General features: G+C 44.1%; 1 long non-coding RNA gene across 11 annotated transcripts in view; it reads right to left on the reverse strand.

Annotated features, from left to right (window-relative positions):
- The window catches only part of LOC102164357 (uncharacterized), a 652,820-nt gene that overhangs the window by 551,797 nt on the left and 79,052 nt on the right, over window positions 1-21,971 (reverse strand). For 8 of the 11 annotated variants that reach the window (XR_014843622.1, XR_014843621.1, XR_014843623.1 and 5 more), the window contains exons 2-3: window positions 16,975-17,224; window positions 15,926-16,086 (exon numbers count right to left, since the gene is read on the reverse strand). This is a non-coding gene — a long non-coding RNA (uncharacterized LOC102164357). The remainder of the gene's footprint in view (window positions 1-15,925; window positions 16,087-16,974; window positions 17,225-21,971) is intronic. The other 3 variants (XR_014843631.1, XR_014843632.1, XR_014843630.1) reach the window with 1 other exon arrangement.

Below are 21,971 nucleotides of genomic sequence, written 5' to 3' on the forward strand. Positions count from 1 at the left end.
TCAATCCCTGGCCCAGGAACAAGTTGTGGGTGTGGCCCCCAGAAATCCATTCTTATGAAGACTGCAGAGGAAATCTTAAATAGTTACCTCAGCATAACCCTCTCCTCTGAAGACTTACAGGGTTTCCATAGCAGCACAAATAAGTGGCTGCCCAAGTGTCATCCCCACTCATCTGGCTCTCTTGCCCTTTCCCACTAAAGAGGCTGAGAAAAACCAGGCAATTGCTTTCCAAGCCTCCCTTACAGCTAGAGTGGTCATGTGACCTGCTTCTGACTAGTTAAAAGCAGAAGAACACCAGCTAGGCAGCATCTGAGAAAGATTTTTTTTTCCTTCCTAATGAGAAGAAAGGGGCTCAATTCGCTCTCAAGTGAGGGCTTGGTCTTCTTGCAACCGTAAGGGCCAGATCAAAAGAATTTCAGAGATTCTGTGCCAGCACCAGAATAATAGAAGTGTTCAATCAACCCTAAAGCCGCCTGCCTCCAAACTTCTTATTAAATAAACAAGAAAGCATTTTTTTGGTTATGTCAGCAATTGTTGGCTCTCCTGTTACTTGCAGCCAAAAGCATCCTACAGAATACAATGATATCCCGTACTTATTCCAAGCAGGATTTGGCACTTCACAGCAGCTGCTACAAGCAAATGCCATTCTGCCAAGTTTTAGCAATTAATGCAAAGCTTTGCTGAAATCTTAAGGAAATACGAAGGAAGTTTGATCCCACATCACCCAGTGAAATTTAATTAAATCCAGAAATCAATCAATTTGTTTTCCTTCAAAGCCCCAGTTTGCACCCAGTTGCCTTATTTCCTGTGGACATTTGTCCCGTACAGATCTCACAGCCTTGCTATCTTCAGTCTTCCTTCCTCCTAGAAATTCCCAGTTCCCAGCTCTTTCCATCTTTGGCAATTTACCTCTCTCCTGGATTCTCCCATCATAAATTCTCACACCTATAATTTTACTTTGTAAACAAAAGGCATTACTTAGTAGGATCTGTCCTCTTTAGAAGACAGGGTCTACACATAGTAAATAGCAAAAAAATCCTACTTTTTCACAAATACACCCTCTTCCACTGCCAGAGTCATTGGTTAACTGGGAAGGAAGGAGGAAAATAAAAGGAAAGGAAGAGAAAGGGAGAAGGAAAGAGAAATAAGGTAAGGTTTCCCCTCATTGCTTACTTTTCTACCATTAACCTCCTCCTAACCTCCTCCTCCCAAAAAACCACTTCCTTCTATTCCCCCTTCTATCTCTGCCTTTTGGATATCCTTCCATTAGCTGAAAAAACTTTTGAAGGAATAACCCACATTAGCCATCTGCCTTTTCTTGCTTCTCAGTCACATCCTTGCCTGACCTATGACTTCAGCCTCCAGACATGGTATTAGAACTGCCTGCAAAGAGTCCACAGCCCCTCGGTGCCCAGTTGACCCATCCAAATGAAATTAAAGTGCCGTCATGACAGTATGGTGCTCTTTCATTTTGATGCAGTTCCTATTATAAGCCAGCATCATAAGGTGTCTTTGGGCCACAGCTCTAATTAAAAGCCCACAGATTGAAGAACCAAAGAATATTACCTTGTAATCCCCCATCACTACCAAGCACACACACTCTCAAGAGTCGCTGCATTCCCACAAGAAACTCTGGTAAATAGTAACAATATTGGCTCAGTCCCAAAGGCAGGGGTCGCATCAACCACCCACGACTCTTGTAGGTGGAAGCCAACACCACAAATGCTGGAACATGCAAGCTATGACCCAACAGGTGGCAAGCAGTGGTGGTGATGAGCAAACAGGTGAATGGGCTTCCAGCTTGTCTGTGATTCGTTCTGTTTTTTGCCCCACAGGTAAGGCAGGTATGTTAGGCGGAGATGGCTTCCAGCACTTCCTTACCCGACTAGAGTCAGAGATGCCAATGCTATGATCTCCCCTGCAGGATAGAAGGACAAACCCCTGGCTTCAAGAAGCGTTTGCCTTTTTTTTTTTTTTTTTTTTTAACATTCTTTCTAAAAGCATGAAGGCTTTTTTTCAAGTTCAAGAGATTTCCCATCCATTGGGGTTAAAAGTTGAAAACCCAGAGTCTGGTTCCATCCCTTGAAATCACCCCTGACTGCCGGAGGAATGCATGAGGCTTCTAGGTTTCCTCCCCTGGGCTGACAAAGGGTGCTTCAGGATGGGGGCCTGGAATTTGGAACGTTCTTTTGTCTCACGATTGCAAATGGCATGAAATTGAATCATGTGGAAAGAAGGAGGAGAGGGAGCTGCCGGAGCTACAAGGCCCTAGTCTTGCTGCAGCGCCATGGCTGCACTTAGAGCTAAATGCCTTTTCCTTCCCCTGAGGTCTCAGCTTGGTCGGGTGACATATTGCTGGCCTCATCTTAGCCCAGCCATCACTTTTTGTCAGGCATCATGAGGCCAACGAAAAGGCTGGAGGAGTAAATCAGGCATCTGTTTATTCAAGTGTTTTTTGTTCAAGTTATTTTTTTTTTCATTGTGCTATGCTTTTCCCCAGCCCTACTTGTAGAAAGAGCCACTTTGCCAGAAAACCTGGTAGCACCAGCTGCTCCAGAGGAAGCTCTGTCTTAAACAGAGCCCAAAAGAGGCCAACTACCTGGCTGCTTGTCTGAGTTTCATTCATTCAGGATTGGCTGACTGTGAGCTGCCTTGGAGGGCACATAAGGGCTCAGGTGATTTGACTCTCTACACGTGTACAAGATAGGAATTCCTCAGAAGATACATCTTTTTTTTTTTTTGTCTTTTCGTCTTTTCTAGGGCTGCACCCCTGGCATATGGAGATTCCCAGGCTAGGGGTCCAATTGGAGCTACAGCTGCTAGCCAGAGCCATGGCCACAGCAACATTAGATCTGAGCCGCATCTGTAACCTATACCACAGCTCACAGCAACGCCAGATCCTTAACCCACTGAGCAAGGCCAGGGATCGAACCCGCAATTTCATGGTTACTAGTCAGATTCGTTAACCACGGCACCACGATGCGAACTCCAGAAGACACACCTTGAGTCTATTCACTGTGTATGTTCCAGAGCTGTTGGGGGGAGGGGTCAAACCTGCTTTCTTACTAAATTAAAACAGAAAAAAAAAGTGCTAGAGATACATAGCACTTCCTCCTAGAACTAGAATAGAAGACTCAGTTGCCTTGCTTTTATCATTATCCCTCTCATTCTTCTATTGGCATAAAGGAGACCTCCAAAGCTTATCCAGGCCCCTTTTCCTGCGCCAACACTGCCTCCCAGGAAGGTACTAGAAATTATTAGATGGAGTAGGTTCCTGTCTGTATACAGTGGAGTTAGTCCCACTGCCAACACTCTGCCTTACCAGAATCTTCTTTCAGTAAAACAATGAAATCATGTGGGCCTCCCCTGCTGGACCACAAGCTACCTGAGAACAGAGACTAGGTCTTAATCATCTTCTATGCTCAGCCTCTTTCTTGGCACATAAAAGTCACTCTACAAATGTTACCTGAACCAAAATAGTCACTTGCTGGAATCAAATGGGTGAATTCTCCTGTTTTCTATTTACCAAGCCAAGTCCCTGCTATCAGCTTCTCTCATGTCTTCAGGAATCGCAATCAAAGCATTCAGGATATCTCCAAAAATTTTTTGTTTAGGTTTCTCTAAGCCGCCCTGGTTTACTACTGTTATTTTTTTAGCATTTAGCACTTTTTTCTCTCATCTCAAAAGTATCTCAGTTTGAAGTATAAATTACATGGTCATCTGTATTGATCTGGCTCACTGAGAAGCAGGTACCAAGATGGGATTACATGGGTGAAAACTGTATTAGGGGAAATAGGTCTTAAGAGATAATATAGGGAGGGAGCTGGGAAAGTTGAGAGAGTCGCCAGATGGCCAGGCAGGAGTCCTGAGAGAGGGGAGGGTGGAAGCCTCCAAGAGGGCCAGCAGTCCAAAGAAGGTTTGGCAAGGCAATCAGAAACTCTGGAGCTGAGTTCCTGTTGTGGTTCAGTGGGTTAAGAACCTGACCAGTGGAGTTCCTGTCGTGGCTCAGTGGTTAACGAATCCGACTAGGAACTATGAGGTTGTGGGTTTGATCCTTGTCCTTGCTCAGTGGGTTAAGGATCCGGCATTGCCGTGAGCTGTGGTGTAGGTCGAAGATGTGGCTCAGAGCCTGCGTTGCTGTGGCTCTGGCATAGGCCAGTGGCTACAGCTCCGATTGGATCCCTAGCCTGCGAACCTCCATATGCCATGGGAGCGGCCCAAGAAATGGCAAAAAGACAAAAAAAAAAAAAAAAAAAAAAAAAAGAACCTGACTAGTATCCATGAGGATGTGGGTTTGATCCCTGGCCTCACAAAGTGGGTTAAGGATCCCACGTTGCCACAAGCTACAGCATAGGTCACAGATGCAACGTAGATCCCAAGTTGCTGTGGCTGTGGCGTAGGCCGGCAGCTGTACCTCCAATTCGATCCCTAGCCTGGGAACTTCCATGTGCTGTAGGTGCGGCCCTAAAAAGAAAAAAAAAGTAGACCATCAGAAAAAACTCTTGTCTCCCAGAAACAGGCCTAGCTCAGTCTCCTAGACATGCTCAGCCATAGGCGAGCAACAGCTGTGAGGATCATGACCTTGACACAAAGGTAAAGACAGGCTTCAGAGCTAAGAAATAGCTCCTCACACCCAGGTCTACTAAAGAATCACTGTTCCCAATCTTTGTCTCTTTAATTATCTTGGGGAAAAAAAAGAATGGGGCTGGCAATGAAAGGGGCTGGGAGTCAGGGTCCCTATGATCTGGCCTTCCTTTATTGCAGGACAGCAAACAGATGAGACTGCCAGACAAGGACATTTCTCCCTGAATTGCCTCCCCCTTTGTCAAATACTATCCCCTCTGCCTGACAGATCATGCAGCCCCTTGGAAGACAAGAAAAGTCCTCAAAGGATTTGTCAGTGAGGCCTAAATTGTTCGTGAGGTCCGGCTGGAAAACTGCCCTCGCCCACCCAAATGTCCACTTTGCTGTTCACGTAGAGTGTGCACATGGAAAGACAACTATTCCACCTTGTCTTCCTGCTCTCCTGGGACAATGACTCACCTGGGCACAAGGTGTGTGTATGTGGCGGGGGGGGGGGGGTGTTTCCTACCATGTCCTCCCCAAAGGCATCAGTTCTATCTGTAAGTGCAGACCCCATTCACTCTATGAGTCCTCTGACATGCCTATGTACCTTCACATAGCCTCACACATCAAGAGGCCCGTCGACTGAAAAAAAAATGCATAATCCAAAAGTATAGATGGATAGATAGATGGATGGATGGATGGATGGATGGATGGATAGACAGACGGACAGATGGATAGACAGATAGATGGGTAGATGGATACATGGATACATGGATAGATGGACAGATGGATAGATGGATAGATTTGCATTTTAGGGCCACGCTTACAGCATATGGAAATTCCCAGGCTAGGCGGTGAATCAGAGCTGCAGCTACCAGCCTACACCACAGCCACAGTAACGCCGGAACTGAGCCATGTCTGTGACCCACACCACAGCTCACGGCAACGCCATACCCTTAACCCACTGAGTGAGGCCAGGGATGGAAACTGCATCTTCATGGATATAGTCGGATTCGTTTTTGCTGCGCCACAACAGGAACTCCCGGAAAATTTGAGAATTATATTTTCTTCCGCAACTTCCTGAGGACTTAAGCTCAGAAGACAGACTCTCACACAGCTCTGAGGGAATGTTCCAAAGGAGTAAGGAAGGAGCCGAGCTGTATAGGAGTTTTTGAAAACAAAACAAACAGGTAGTTGGAACATCAAAAGTTCCTTCAGTATGAACCTTAACTATCTAGGCCCAATATCCTGCTTTTTTCCATCCTGAATCCTATCAGGGGACATAGTCAGGGCTGCTGCAGTGGTCAGTGGCTTGATGGCCGTGACATCTTTTGTTTACTGATAAGGCAGGTTCATCCACAGGCCTGATAAGTGTTTGCGAAATAACTGCCCATTCCTGCCTCAACCCAGCTGTCCTCCACATCCGGTTTCCTAATGTGCCTTTTTGCACTGAATTGAAATGTCATCTTTGTCCTATACAGTCACCGTTGATTAGCCCAGACTGAACACCTGACCCAAATGCGGCAAAACTGACTGTCCTGGGAACTCGGAATTAGAATTTCAAGACTGGTGGCATTCACGTGTGTGGCTGGGCATGGTAGGGAAGCATATTTCACTGTGTAGACAGAGGAAGAGAGAGAACTGGTCTGCACAGAGTGAAAGGAGCAGACAGACGGGAGCAAGTGCTGCCCCCTCAGTCCCTCATCCCGCTTCTGTGTGCACTAGCCAACTTCCAGGGGCCAGCACTGGACCCAGAGCATCCTTCAAAGACTTATGCAGCAGCTCTGAACCAAGGATGGAGAAATTTGCATGTAGATCCCAGTTCCCTCACCTCACCTGGAGGCGGGATAATTCTGGGTGTATTCTAGAACACTGATTATTAACCAGGCCAATTCTTCCCCTCCAAGGGACTCCAAGGCAGTATCTGGAGCTATTTTTGGTTGCGTGCTATGGACATCTATGGATAGAGACCTGGGATGCTGCTCAACACCCTATAATGCTCAGGACATCCCCCACAACAAAGCATTATCCACCCCTAAATGTCAATAGTGAGAAACTCTGCTCTAGAGGACAAGTTTGAAGACTACGCTCCAGTCACCCAGAGCTAGTAACTAGCTCATAAGACACCTGGCTGCCCTGTCTTCCTTCCCTCCTCCCCTAAAGTGTTTTCCTACAGCCCCCACTTAAACTACTTGCACTTGAATTCTTAACTCAGGATTGGCCTTTGGGTGAACCCAAACTAAGATACTGAATTTCTGATATGTCTTCAGTTCCAGATTCCTATGCTTCCTAAGATGCAAACAATTTATGCCAATAATGAGAGTTAGCCAAGTGTACAGTTTTAGAGTGGACACAGTCAACCTCCAAGACCCCTCTCACTTCTAATGCCAACTGCAGGTTCAAGGGGTTGTCAGAATCACCATCAGTTTTGATGGGGATAAATCAGGCTAGACCTGCTCTCTTTATGCAGCTTTATTCTCTAATCCAAACCTCTATTGAGTTTAGGGTGATCAGCCATCCCAGTTTTCCCAGGACTGTCCTGGTTTTAACAATTCAAGTCCCACTTCAATTCTAGACCAATCAAAGTTGGTCACCCTAATTAAGATTCACCACAGGTCACTTTGCTGTACAGCAGAAATGGATAGAACATTGTAAATCAACTATTAAAAAAAAAAAAAGATTCACCATTTGGAGGGTTTTAGGTTATTGGGAACTTCCCCAGCCAGTGGATACTCCAGTCTCCATTGGAAATCAACATGAACATATTTTATGGGGGGAAACATGGGGAAAGGGGGCAGGGTGGGAACGAGTGGCTGGATCCAGGCACACTCCCCAAGCTCATAACATTACTGAACACCAGATCTGCATCCTGGCTGGACTGAGCAACCTCTGCCAGGGCTATGCGGAGTCCCGTGGCAGTGAGGCATCACAGCTTGGTGGTGAGATCATGCCTACAAAGACTTCTGGAAATGTGAACTGCTGAGAGTCACATTAATTATATATCAGCGAGCACTCAACCAGGAGAGTTGGCATGCACAAGCCAAAGGAAAACCCCAGCGGTCGGCAGCTGGAATTAGAGACTGCCTCATGTTGTGATGACAGTCACTGTCTCCCAAAAGGGGGTGTGGCCCAAGGACTGTCAGCCTCGGGGGCTTCAGGATCACAGGGTCACGATCTTGTGCCTGAGGGACATGGGGATGGCTTGGAGAGAGACTCAGATACCCAGATACAACAAGAGCCATGAAATAAAACCGATAGTCCCTCACTTAACAAGTCCAAGAGAGTCCAGTATTACCCTGCCTTCTGCAGGCACATATGAAGGTCTCACCCTCAAAATCTAGCCATAGACACAGACAGAAAGCACAATGTGTAAACAGTCACCACCATAAGGGCATAGACAAGTTTCCTAGGCGTCTGTGACATTGACTTGCTCTACAAGTGTTTGAGCAACCTCTGGAATCCAGGAGGGGAAAAGTCAGGTATCCCCGACTTCATGAAGCTGTATTCTAGCAGATGTGAAACTTCTGATGATATCATTTGTAATGAATAAATATTTGGTAAACACTGAGATGGAGAATGGGAACAATGATATTTGAGCAAAAAAACCTTCTTGATTTAAAACAATAAGCAAGTCAATGTTGTTATAATGCAGGCGGACACCAGGGAGGAGGATTACAGGGGGGAAGGAAGCTTTGACCAGGAAGTTATGAGGGTGTGAGAAAGCCGCAGGGGGTACGTACAGACCGCCAAGCGTGCTCATCCCCCTGCTGACACATCACACCATTCAAATCCAGACCTACTCAACCAATCATGGTTCCCGCACATTACCTGTTTCGAATGTCTTTTCTTCCCATAATGCTTTGCTCATGCTGTTGCAGATACTCGGCATTTCCTCCTCCTTCCCCTGCATCTGAATGAGTCACACTCACCCTGAAGAGTCCTCCGATCCACATGTCTGGCCGCTCCTTTGCTTTGCAGTGGTGCATACAGCATTCCCCTCCTAAACTATGGCAGCTTAAAAAATAAGCACAACTTAAAAGCTGAGAGTTGGAGTTCCCATCGTGGCTCAGCAGAAACAAATCCAACTAGGAACCATAAGGTGATGGGTTCAATCCTTGGCCGTGCTCGGTGGGTTAAGGATCTGGCACTGTGGTGAGCTGTGGTGTAGGTTGCAGATGAGGCTCAGATCTAACATGGCTGTGGCTGTGGCTGTGGCTGTGGCTGTGGCTGTGGCATAGGCCAGCAGCTATAGATCCTATTTGACCCCTAGCCCAGAAACTTCCGTTTGCCACAGGTGCAGCCCTAAAAAGCAAAAAAAAAAAAAAAAGCTGAGAGTTAAGTTTCATTGGGGGCAAAATGAGGACTCTAGCCCAGGAGGCAGCATTTCAGATAGCTCTGAGATACTGCTCCAAACAGACAGGGGAAATGTCAGTACATATGTGATTTTGGTGAAGGGGGAGGTACATGCAACCATTTTTACAGAAGGTGGTTGCTGGTCTCCTGAAGGTTTCTGATAGTCACGAGGAAGACATCAACCTGAAGGATTTTAATGCTTTTCTGGATACAAGGATCTGCAAGAATTGGGCCCATGAAATCTTCTCCTGAGAATATCTAACTACCTGAAGACCTGTTCTGCATTGTTCCCAGAGCATAGCGTGCTCTCCACCCTGAGTTCCCTTCAGGGGGTGTTGAGGGCCAGCAGTGCAGTGCCTCTTGATTCAGTCCACGTAGAGGCAGATAGCACGTGCCAACCCCCAGTTCACAACTACTTAACACACTCCGGGGCCATTCTTGGCGTGTGTATCTTTCTACTAGACATGAGGAAAGGGCCCATCCATGTAGCATTTGTGCTGTTTCCCCATTTATTCATTCAGCACAGTGCTGAAGCTTCTAAATGAATGAACGAAATGGGGTGATCCAAAAATGCAGTTTCTGGGAACTAAACAAAACAAAACCAGAGGAATGAGGCATGAGGTGGATAATTCTGAACAAAGATAACCCAAGATGACTATGCCCTTTGGCAGGACTTTCTTTCTCTGATAGCTTTCACCTTTATTCCAGTTTTTGTAAACAAAGAGCTGCACATATTTAATGTGTTCAAACATCAAACAAGCAGCTGTGACAAGGTAACAGATATATCCAATATCTCCCAGAGAGAAACTTGATCGAGCTGGGCCACTCAGCCCCAGAGTTGGCCTTTTGAGCCACTCAGACATTTAGAGTCAATCTTATTATACCAATTGGTGATATATATAGTTCCCAGGTGCATTTCACCTGATCGAAAATATAAATATCCTTTTGCATGCATAGGTACGCATGACCTGCTGTTTAGCCTTTTAGTCACAAGGAAAAAAAATGCATTCGTTCACTCAAAACTACAGCATATAAGCCCCTGAAGCACTCTAGCTTAACATCTGGAATTCATCACCAAGGTTATGCTATTCAAAGAGCCAGCATCAGGGAGATAGGATAAGCCTGAAAACTTAAACAAACACAAAAATAGACTTTAAAGGGGAGCTATATTCAATATCCTGTGATAAACCATAATGGAAAAAAATATGAAAAAGAATATGTATGTATAACTGAATCACTTTGCTGTACAGCAGAAATTAACACAGCACTGTAAATCAACTGCACTTCAATAATTTTGTTCAATTAAAAAAAATTTTTTTTAACTTATACAAACAAGGAAGTGGATGGAGGCAGGGTAGCTTACAAGCTCATCTTCAACTCAAGTTTGCTCCTAGACAATTAGTTTGCAGGTCTAATGGCATTTCCTAATAGAGCTAAGGTTGACAAAGTCATTAAAAACACATTGAGTTAGATGTCAAAGATTGGGAGAGGCTGAAAGTCTATGAGAAAAATCCAGATATCTCTCAACATATGGCTGTTTTCAGACTTAAAGGTTTTGTTTGGTTTGTTTTTTTGTTTTTTTGTTTTTTTTTTTTTTGGCCACACCCACAGCATGTGGAATTTCCTAGACCAGGGATTGAATTTGTGCCATAGCACATGGAACACTCAGGGTGGTGGTCTGAGAAGAGCCCAGCTCCTTGCCTTGAGCCATGTGAACTGTGCTCTCTGTAGGAATTCTACAGCCTCAGTGATCTTAAATGTTATGGGTCCTTTGCCAGGCTGGCTGCCCTGGGCTAAGCACTGTACTTAGCGAGGAACGTGTAGCCCAGGTGAGAACTTCAGTCACCTTGACAGCCAGAAGCCTGTTACATCCACTCAGAAAAGAAAGTCTTCCCACTATGTAAGAGCCACCTGGGGACCAGTAGTGCAAAGGAAGCCTGCAAAGAGCCAGGAGAATCAGATAATAAGATAATAACCACATCAGACAATAAGAACAAAGAAGGACTCTAGAGTCAGAGCTGATCTGGAATCCTAGCCCGGTTTGAGGTTTTTTGTTTGATTGGTTTTTTTGTTTGTTTGTTTTGAGCTAGGTTGCTTTATCTCTCTGAGACTTAGCCTCCTTGTTTTTAAAATGGTAAAGGTAATAAAAATATCTACTTAATTAAATTGTTGGGGATATAAATATTCAATTATGTAAAAGGCCTAGAACAGAGCCAGGCACTCATTAGACTTCGAAGTATGATGATGCACTTGAGAGTGTGCCCTGTGCAATAATTGTCCAATTCCTACTGGCCACGAGTCTTCAGTTACAGCCTCCTGAGGACAGGGAAGACAGGAGCTTGTGACCTGGCCTGTCCAAATTTGAGGGCTTTGAATACTGATGACAGATTCCCAAAATGTCAAAACTAGAACAAACTCGAGAGATTGTCTAGGCAGAGGACATTCCCAAAACTTTCTTTTAGACCCAAAACCTGTCATTCAAACAAAAAGTTTCTGTAACACAAAACAGATAGAGCAAAGTTAACTTAGTTGGAGAGGAAGTGACAGGGCAGAAAGCCCTTACTTGATACCCACAGCCATCTGTTCAGTGACACCCTTGAGGAACGTCCACAGGACACTCGAGTCCCCAGATAACAGAGGTAGAAATCCAGTGGTCTGGTATACCCTCCTATTTTATAAGTGGAGAACCCGAAACCCAGAAAGGTTAAGTCACTGCTCCAGGAGTATTCACAGAGGGAGCATAGAGCCAGATCTAGAACCAAGATTCTTTGCCACTGATGGTCAGTCCAATGACACAGTAAAGAAGAGGAGAGCGTAAGTTTGTCTTGGAAGATCCCCCACCTTCCCAGTTCATGCCCTCTTTCCCCCATCATCTCCCAGTTACCCTCATTCAAATCTTCGATTGACAAATACTTCCCCTCCAGCAATAACACAACACTCCCAGTCGGCTCTCCTCAAAGTATCCCATCTTCCAAACCTTTCCAGTCTCTCTCTCCCTCTCAGAATTTATCCGCCCTCTCTCTTGCTCCCCCAAGATCCTGCTCCATACTGACCTACATGCTCACAGGCGATTCAGTAAAGAGATAGCTTGTATATTACCCAAGTAACTTCTAGAAGTATATTGCAACAAGAACCTCCTAGTAACCCTTCAAAAAAAAAATTTTTTTTTTGTCTTTTTGCCTTTTCCAGGGCCGCTCCTGTGGCACATGGAGGTTCCCAGGCTAAGGGTCAAATTGGAGCTGTAGCCACCGGCCTACACCAGGGCCAAAGCAACATGGGATCCCAGCCGCATCTGAGACCCACACCACAGCTCACGGCAATGCCAGATCCTTAACCCACTGAGCAAGGCCAGGGATCGAACCCGCAACCTCATGGTTCCTAGTCGGATTCGTTAATCACTGCGCCACAACGAGAACTCCAAAAAAAATTTTAAGAGAAGATTCATGTTGACCACTGGGAGGTTTTAGATATATGCTCTTTCAAATCACGCCATGCATTCCTCACCTTACAACACTAGGGTCGCTCCACCATCAGCATTGGTTAACTGTGGCTACACCTCAGACCAACACCATGCTCCCATTTCTCACGCACCTCCAAATCCAGCCAATGTGCTATTTTCATAGGTTATCATAAGGAGAGGGCACGTCTGTTAAGTCACAGGGGAAAGACAAGAAGGGGAAAGTGGAGCTGAATTAAATACACCAGACTCAACAACCCCCACTGAACTTTCCACGGAAACGCTCCCCATGCACTGCTCCTAGGCACCTAACATACACCTGAGCAGTGCAAATGTCACAAGCACTCTGATTGCACATAGTACTGCCGAAATAACCAGCAGTGAGAAGACCTGGGTCTAGTCCCAACTCTGCCATCAACTACCTGCATGGACTTGGAAAAGTCCCACTACCAAGTCTAAGTATCCTCAATTGTAAAATGAAGAGAGGAGATATCATGGCTCCAAAGACCTTTCAGACATCACTTTGTATGACTGTCATTCTTCAAGGAGTTTACCTTATGGGAAAGATGGTAGAGACAGCTGGCCTCCAAAAGCTTCCCCTTCTCCACTGAGAAGCAATAGTCTGCCAGGCACTTCCTCCCCCAGAGGCCCTTCATCTAGGTAAAATCACGTGACGGGTCTTCCCAATAGAATACCAATGAAAGTGATACATTCTACTTCCAGGCAAGGTGACAGACACAGATGTCCCTTTTCCATACTTTCTTACCCTATCTCTGGCTGGATGCAGAAAATTCTGAGGGCCTAGAGGAGGCAGAGCCACAAGACATAAGGAGCCTGGATTTCCCACTGTATAGAGGAAGCTGCACTGACCAGGCATATTCATGCTGGACTATTACATGAACAAGAGGTCAACTTTTCTTGGGTAAAATCACTAAAATTTGATGGTTTATTTGTTACAAGAAGCTAGCATTAACCTAACTACCACGCACACAGAGTTCTATTAAGATTTAGATCTTTGAGACAATTTGAAAAATATTTACAGAAAGTGCTATGCTCACAGTTGGGAAGACTGAACAATGAGAAAAATAGTCCCTTCCCAGGCTCAAACCCAGTAGACCACAAAGACATATATTCCTAGTAGAATATAACACATTACTCTATGTTGCAGAATGAGATAAATTCGTAAGAAAAGCAAAAATCTGCAGAGAAGGGAGAAAGGGAGAATGAATAAAGCCCACCCAACTCACTTCACAGGAAGACTGTTCTGGAAAGCATCCAAGTGAACCGTAATTAGTTCCCAGATTGAGTTGAAATTATGTTTCAGTGAAGACCTGTCTCCTGATACTCAGAGTGACCCACACTGCCCTCTGGTGAACACATGTGGTTTGGGGGTAACAGCGGCTCCCCCTGACACAGGAGTCCCAGCATGCCCCATGTTCAGTGCAGGCACAAAGAATGCGATTTGCCCCAAGCTATAGTTCATCCTTTCCTAACTCACTAATTCTCACAGATGAAGGAACGAGATATGTCAGGCCCACGGACCACCCAGAGGGACTGAGGGAAATACAATTACTGTCTTGGGGAACGCAGACCAAAAGGGCTGATCCTGAGGTATTTCAAATTTGCTCACACCTCTGAAAGGAGAACAGTGGGACGGCAGGTGGTCACTAGCGACTGAAAGTTACTCTAAACTGCTCAGGGGTTGAGCATATTGCCATTTATTACTTGGGGACTTGTCAAAGTATTACTTTCATTACACTAATAAATACCATAAATGTCAAAATAGAAAATACTCAAAGTCCTGGAACTTGTCTTATCTAAATCTATATGATCTGGAAATATTTAGCAAGGGAGCCCTGTATCACAAAACAGATACAGAAAGAGTCCTGAGGAAAGCCTTGGGAAATGCCCAACTATTAATTACACACGAAACTGAAACTCTCTTTAATAGAAATTGCCTCGGCTGCAAAGAACAAAGCTCAATGTATTCCAGGAAAGGAGAAGAGTCCAAGTTCTTTGGTTCCATTGAGTACAGGCCCTTTAAAGGTAAAACAATTCATGATGGGTATTTGAATTTTGTTCAGATTGTGGAGAAAGGGGAGGAGAAGCTTGTAGATTTCTATTTCTCAAGTTCAAAAAACAAAATCTGATATTTTTACTGTAATCATGAACTTAAACCTAAATAAAGATTTATTTTTATTATTTTTTAATGGCAGGGAGTTCTCACTGTGGCTCATCAGGTTAAGAACCCAACATAGTCTCCATGAGGATGAAGCTCTAATCCCTGGCCTCGCTCCAGTGAGTCAGGATCCAACATTGCCACAAGGTGTGGTGTAGGTTGCAGATGCGGCTCAGACCCAGTATTGCTATTTCTGTGGCATAGGCCAGCAGCTGCAGCTCTGATTTGACCCCTAGCCTAGGAACTTCCACATGCTGCAGGTTCACCCAAAAAAAAGAAAAAAAGAAAAAGATTTAAAGACAAAAAAAAAAAAAAAAAAAAAAAAAAGAAGGAGTTCCCGTCGTGGCGCAGTGGTTAACGAATCCGACTAGGAACCATGAGGTTGCGGGTTCGGTCCCTGGCCTTGCTCAGTGGGTTAACGATCCGGCGTTGCCGTGAGCTGTGGTGTAGGTTGCAGACGCGGCTCGGATCCCGAGTTGCTGTGGCTCTGGTGTAGGCCGGTGGCTACAGCTCCGATTCAACCCCTAGCCTGGGAACCTCCATATGCCGCGGGAGCGGCCCAAGAAATAGCAACAACAACAACAAAAAGACAAAAGACGAAAGACAAAAAAAAAAAAAAAAAGAAAAAGATTTGTATAACAAAAACTCCAAATGAAAATTTGCCAGAAAGACCCTTATTTCTAGAAGCCCTCTTCTCACATGGGTTCCATGTCATTTTAAAAAATATTTTCATTTTAAATCTAAAGAAGAGAAAAAATACTAGCATTTCAATGTGAATTTCACACACATACACGTGCATGAGTGGATCTCACTTTTGGAAGATAATCCCATTTTGATGTAGAGTGTGTAACTATGTGCTGCGTGTTCTCTGACTTATTTCACAGAAGAGATGCTATGTAATCATTAAGCAGCAACGCTGATGATGCAGGTTGATTCTGTGGAACTCAGAAGGCACACGAATGTGACGAGTTTACAGAGGGCACAATCTTCCAAGTGGATCATGAAAAGAGCTCAACTTCCACACAGAAGTCCAGCAACTTACCTGTACTACCCCAGCTGAGCCCAGCTCAGCCCTGCTTTCTTCCAAGAGCTCTAACCACCCACAGTGACGCATCATTGGGCACCAGTAGAAGCCTCCTAATAGCTAACATGTTACACCGGGCCTATAAAGCCTGTTTTTAAGTTTGTTTATCTTTATTTGTGTGCTGAATTCCCCCACAGCCTCCTTGATGAGGCTATTAAGTGCTCAGTTCTGAAGCTGGTACAGTCCTGTTTTTCCTTTGACTTTTGCCATTCAAATCCGGGTCCCCACCCATGAGTCCCTAGTTGCCAGCTGGCTCTTGGGTACCTGCTTGGCAGAAACCACTTACCCTTTTATTCCATGCTACCTGGCTTCTTCCTGCCACAAGGAGGTTTTCCCAAAGCGGATGGAAGGCATTTCACACAGGATGAGCAATTATTTGTGCTGTGTTTTGCCACCAAGTCTCTTTATTGCTCTCCCAGGCAGATCTGATAGAGTTCCTCCGAACAGCTGGAAAGGATGTGAACCAGGGGAAGTTCCTAGTCAGTTACTTCATTGGCTGTGATCACGGCATTGATAAATTTTATTTTGCACTTCATTTTTTTCACATCTACTCAGTAAAAAAAAACTGTAGTAAAACATTGGCAATAAAATAAAAATTCTTAATGTGTAAAGATATTGTTGAAAATGCTTTTCAGACCCTTCCAACTTGTTACATGTAAGGAGTGAATAAAATTCAAATGATGAATTGCTTCCTTATTAAGATTAGTTATAAACTTCATCTTATCTTGAACTGTATTTAAAATCACAGTAGTAGATTTATAGTAGCAGGAGTATAAAACTTAGTCAGGTGGTGGTGAACTAGAAGAACTAGTCCTCCTCCTAAAACACAAAAACATTCAGGGGAGAAAATGACAGGTTCATAAAAGATAAATTTATATCATGTATTCCAGAAAACTGGACATGGTGAAACTTCCCATTCTGCATTTGACCCTATTGGCAGAGCCTCGTCCTATAAAGGCACCTCTCTAGCAAGCATCAATTGACACTCTTAAGTCAATTTCTGTTTCTCCAATGTTTACAAAGACCAAGGACTAAGAGGTGAATTCTTAGTTGAATGGTCAGTCCACTTTGCTCACTTTAACCCTCTAACCCTAAAATTAGAGAGACATTTTGACAATTCATGAATTGATCTGTATTTCCAAGGGAAAAATACACAGACTGATATCAAAAGGGTGTGAACAGCATACACAGAGTCAAAATGAACGCTAAGTACCAGTCCAGACTCTATACTACATAAAGTATATGAATATAAAGTAAAATAGTAAGTATAAAGTGAAAAAAGAGTATATAAGTGAAGTATTAAGAGCGTAAAAGTATGTAAGTACACATACTTACAAAAGTAAAGTTAAAAGCATAAATACATAAGTAAAGCAATTTAAGTTGGGAGTCCTCATCGTGGCTCAGCGGAAATGAATCCAACTAGGATCCATGGGATGCAGGTTCAATCCTTGGCCTCACTCAGTGGGTTGGGGATCTGGTGTAGCTGTGAGCTGTGGTGTAGGTTGCAGATGTGGCTTGGATCCCGTGTGGCGTAGGCTGGCAGCTGTGGCTCCGATTTGAACTTCCATTTGCCACGAGTGTGGCCCTGAAAAAGCAAAAAATTAAAATTAAAAAAAAAGGTATGAGTATATAAGAAGTATATAAACTATCCAAACAATGAACTCCTCAATATTTAGATACTTTGTGATACTTGCTCCAACCCCTTAAGCGAAGGAGGGGGAGATCTGTTAACAGACATCTACAAATAAACAATAACCTGTCCACTTTACCTGTATAGATACAGCCAGTACAGTCAAAAAACAGGGAAAAGTTAGACCTCAGATAGTTTCTCTTGTAAAAGGTTACTTTTGTTTGCACCATATTTATTTCTCTATGTAGTTATTTCTTTAGTACAATTGGAAATGCTGAGAAACTTGACATGAGATGAAATCTCTGCTTATGACGTGGTTTTATACACTTCACCCAACTTTTATGCAGAAAAAAAAAGTAGTGAAAAATATGCTGAAAGCAAACGATCTGAAAAAGAAAAAGAACCATAACGTTTCTAATTTGCATGCTACATTTCAGGATACATACTAACTTTAGAAAACTAGACAGTTTTCTACTGATAGCCTCAGCTGTCTGCCTGCGAATTTCTAAGAATAAAACATGGGGAAGTCCCTCTCATCTCAGAGTATTCCTGGTGCTCATAGCTCCCGACTTGAACCTTTTGGGGTTCAAGTTTATTTTCTCTCAGTGATACATGGTTTCCTGTTTATAAGAAAAAAGGAAAGTCCTTAAAAAGCTTATAAAAAAAAAAACTCAATAGGTTTTTTGGACCTGGACTCCCTCTTGCAAAACAACATTTTGATGAGTTAAGTGTAAATAAATCTGAACCATACGATTAAATTTCCATTAAAATGCACACAGGGTTAAAAAATTGCATCACTAAGTGAACGCGCCTTCCCAAGTTTCTAATGTAATGCTCATCATTTCAGTGCACCATTCATCGCCCCAGACTTTGCGGCAGAAACAAGTGCCAACATGACCTTCGTCCGGCCATCTGGTATGCTCCCCCCAGCCTGCCCCCTTGGCACCTAGGCCCCCCAGCAACTCCTGCGGGAATGGGTCCAGGTCAGGATGTGCTAATCCCAGGCCCTAGGAGATAGGGGCTCTGGCCAACATCTCGGAAAACAGTCACATGTACGTGGTGGGAAAAGGACGGGGGCTCAGCCCTTCACCCCCAGGAGATAACTTGGGAGACCCCTCTCCACCAGGAAGATAAGAACTGGGTTTCTGATGTGTTAACTGAGGTGAAAGAACTATTTGTGTCATCTGTCCCCCTTTACAGTATGCTAGCCTAACCTCTCCCTGTAGTTTGCTTCAGCAAATACTGGCAGTGAATCAAAGAGGTACTGTAAGACCAGGGACTTCATTTTCAAACTAAATACGGAAAGTAAGCAGAAGAGCTAGGGTAAGGACCTGAAGTAGGATAGATGTGCTCATTTTCCTAAGGCACATGTTCCCTGTGACACCCCGCACTGCCTCCTACATCGTGGAAAGAATCCTCAAAGGAGTCTCCAAAAGCCAAGGTCAGTGACTCCAGGTGCCCTGCAAAATCTGAGAATTGTAAAGCTAGGAGGGGCCTTACAGGACTGTCATCTTTAATCTACCCTGACTCTGTAGATGAGGAAACTGGGGTTCAGAGAAGTTGCAGAGACCCACAGATGTCGTATGGTTAGGTGGCAATATGTCTCATAAGCCTGAGCCCAAAGCTACCCTCACTGCACCAAACTGGCAGTTTGCTTCTAGCCCCTGGAGCTTTGGTGGTTTATCTGTTTGAATCCCAGTGGAATATTACCTCCCACCTGTTAGGATAGCTATTCTTGAAAAGATAAGAGAGTTTGGCAAGGATGTGGAGAAAAGGAACTCCTGTACACTGCTGGTGGGAATGTAAAATGGTACAATCATTATGGAAGTATGGCGGTTCCTCAAGAAATTACAGAACTCCATTCAATTCTCTTAAAGGATAACTAAATGAACATCGTAATGTTGCTAGCCCCTAAATCAGTTCAAACTCAAAGAAGGACTTCCGGTTAAACATGGAGTATTGACAACATGAGCTGATCACCTCTTCCTACTAAAAGCCAAATAAAATACAGCAAAGAATTTTTTCCTGCAAAAAAATCTATTAACCCATAAAGACGATGTGAAGATTTCAGCAAGCGAAACATTTATACTAACTTTGGAAGAATGGAGTTGAAGGAATGATGTGTGACTTAGCAAAGGAGAAATTATAAAAACTGTAATTTGAGAATCTACAGAGGTTGCATCAGTTTGCGGCACAGAACCTATGACAGGTCACATTTGGAGGCACAAAGCTCTCAGGAGCCATAAAATTCTCCCTCCATGGCTCCTGCCAGGGCAGACCCGGAGAGAGGACATAGCTCTCCCCAAGTAGGTCCTTTCTCCTATTCCTCCCAGACAGACACTGGCCTGGTCTGACTCACCACAGCCTTATTCTCTGTAGGAATCAAGCTACAGAGGTTCCAGACTCTGGTACCAAATACAAAGGAAAGCAGAGGTGTGTGATGCTAAAAACAGGGGGAGAAAGTTACAAAGAGAACTACCAGGTGACCCAGCCATCTCACTTCTGGGTATCTATCAAAAGGAAATGAAATAAGTTCCTCAAAGAGCTATCTGTACTCCCATGTTCACTGCAGCATTATTTACAATAGTAAGACATGGAAACAACCTAAGTGTCCACTAGTGGATAAATGGACACAGAAAATGTGATAGACACATACATAACTTACACAGCAATGCCCAGCATGGTTCAGGGCCCTGCATCTCACCCACCACACACACACACACACACACACACACACACAATGGACTAGTATTCAGCTATTAAAAAGAGGAAATCCCAGAGTTCCATTTGGGGCTCAGCAGTTAACGAACCCAATTAGAATCCATGAGGATGCAAGTTCGATCCCTGGCCTCACTCAGGAGGTTAAGGATCCGGCATTGCAGTGTAGGTCACAGACACGGCTCGGATCCCATGTTGCTGTGGCTGTGGTATAGGCAGGCAGCTGTAGCTCCAATTTGAACCCTAGCCCAAGAGCTTCCATATGCTGTGGGTGTGCCCTAAAAAGCAAAAAAAAAAGGAAGACCCATCATTTTTGACAATTCAAATGAAGCTGGGGGCATTATGCTAAGTGAAATTAGCCAAACAGAGAAATAAAAATACTGCATGATATCACTTATATGAAGAATTAAAATAAAAATGTCAAACTCATAGAAAGAGTAGACTGGTAGCTACCAGGGCCTGGGCATTGGGGCATATGGTCAGGAGGTTAATTAAAGAGCACAAACTTTCACTTAGAAAATGAACAAGTGCTGATAATCTAATGTACAGAATTGTGATCATACTTAATATGTATTGTATACTTGAAATTTGCTAAGAGAGCAGATCTTAGGCATTCTCAACACACACACAAAAAGCAACTATGTGAGGTGACGGATGTTACCTCGACTGTGGCAATGTATATCAAATTGTGTGCATGTACATCAAATAATTACCCTGTACACCTTAAATATGTACATTTGTGAATTAGACCTCAATAAACCTGGAGGGAGGAGGGAGTGGCGAGAGAGGAATCTGCAGTAAGATAGGACAATTATCTGAGTTCAACAATGGTCCAGGCAGCTTCCATGTGCAACAAGGAAGAGAGCAGACGTCTGGACATCTCATAGCAGGTGGCAATTCAAAGGGAGATGCCGTTTGTTCTGGGAGGGCAGGGTGTGACTTGTCAGCATGTGATTTATCCCTGACAGCAAATTTCTCTCAAAATTAAATTCAATGTCATGGGCAGAGATTGGTATCTATCAACGGATGAATGACATGCAGAGCCCTGAACTATGCTGGGCATCGCTGAAGAATGAAACCAGCAGCAGGGAAAAGCACATATAAGTTTTTAAAATAATAATAAGGACTGTGGGGGGGGTATGTGTTTTCACCCATACACAGGCACATGCATGCCTTAGGAAGGGACAAGAGAAAAGGTAGCCCCTTTTTTCTGCTCTGAGGAGCCCTCTGCAGTGCTCTCTAGAGTCAAGAACAGAGAATGAAGCCCAAGGTGCTGATACGGTAAAGCCTACAGTGGCTAAGATCCCTCTGTGTTTATGCTATTCTCTACTTTGAAGTCGGCACGCTTAATAAACTGTACTTATCTTGTCATAATACTATTTGCAAAGTTGGCTATAAGTTTAGGTAAAATGGGTCTCTACCCTTAAAAAGACTCTAGAAAAACCTACAAATCAAAAATACTTCCCTCCTTCACTCTGATCTAATGCCTAGAATGTCATTCTCAGTGAGTTTCAGCTGCCTATGGCGGCACAGGAAACCATCCCGAATATTAGTGGCTTGAATAAACTAAAACCATTTTATTATCTCTCACAACTCTGCACCAAGCTGGGCAGGTCTTCTCATTCACACGATGCTGTCTGGGCTGCAATCATCCAGAGCCCATTGGATGCTCGTGGCTGGTAGTTGAGGCTACCTTTTGTGGCCTCGCTCTGGGGTCTGGGCTTCTTATCTCATAGCAACTACGTTCTGAGTGAGGATATCACAAGAATAAACATCCAAGAGAGAGGGCATGGGAGCTGCCAATCCTCTGAAAGACTGGACCCAGATCAGGCAATGGGTCACTTCCGCTGTGTTCTACTAATCACAGAGCCACTGGCCCAGCCAAGATTTAAGTGGATGGAGGAATAGACCCTCCTTAGTCAAGAAAATGACAAAGAATTTGTGGCCATCTTGAATGCACCACAGAGCCCCATTCCTTTTCTTC

Source organism: Sus scrofa, chromosome 4 (assembly GCF_054392235.1).
Source record: "Sus scrofa isolate SSC_HxYL_T2T_F1_AM1 chromosome 4, Sscrofa_HxYL_maternal_Yorkshire_Landrace_v2.0, whole genome shotgun sequence".
NCBI classification, from domain to species: domain Eukaryota; kingdom Metazoa; phylum Chordata; class Mammalia; order Artiodactyla; family Suidae; genus Sus; species Sus scrofa.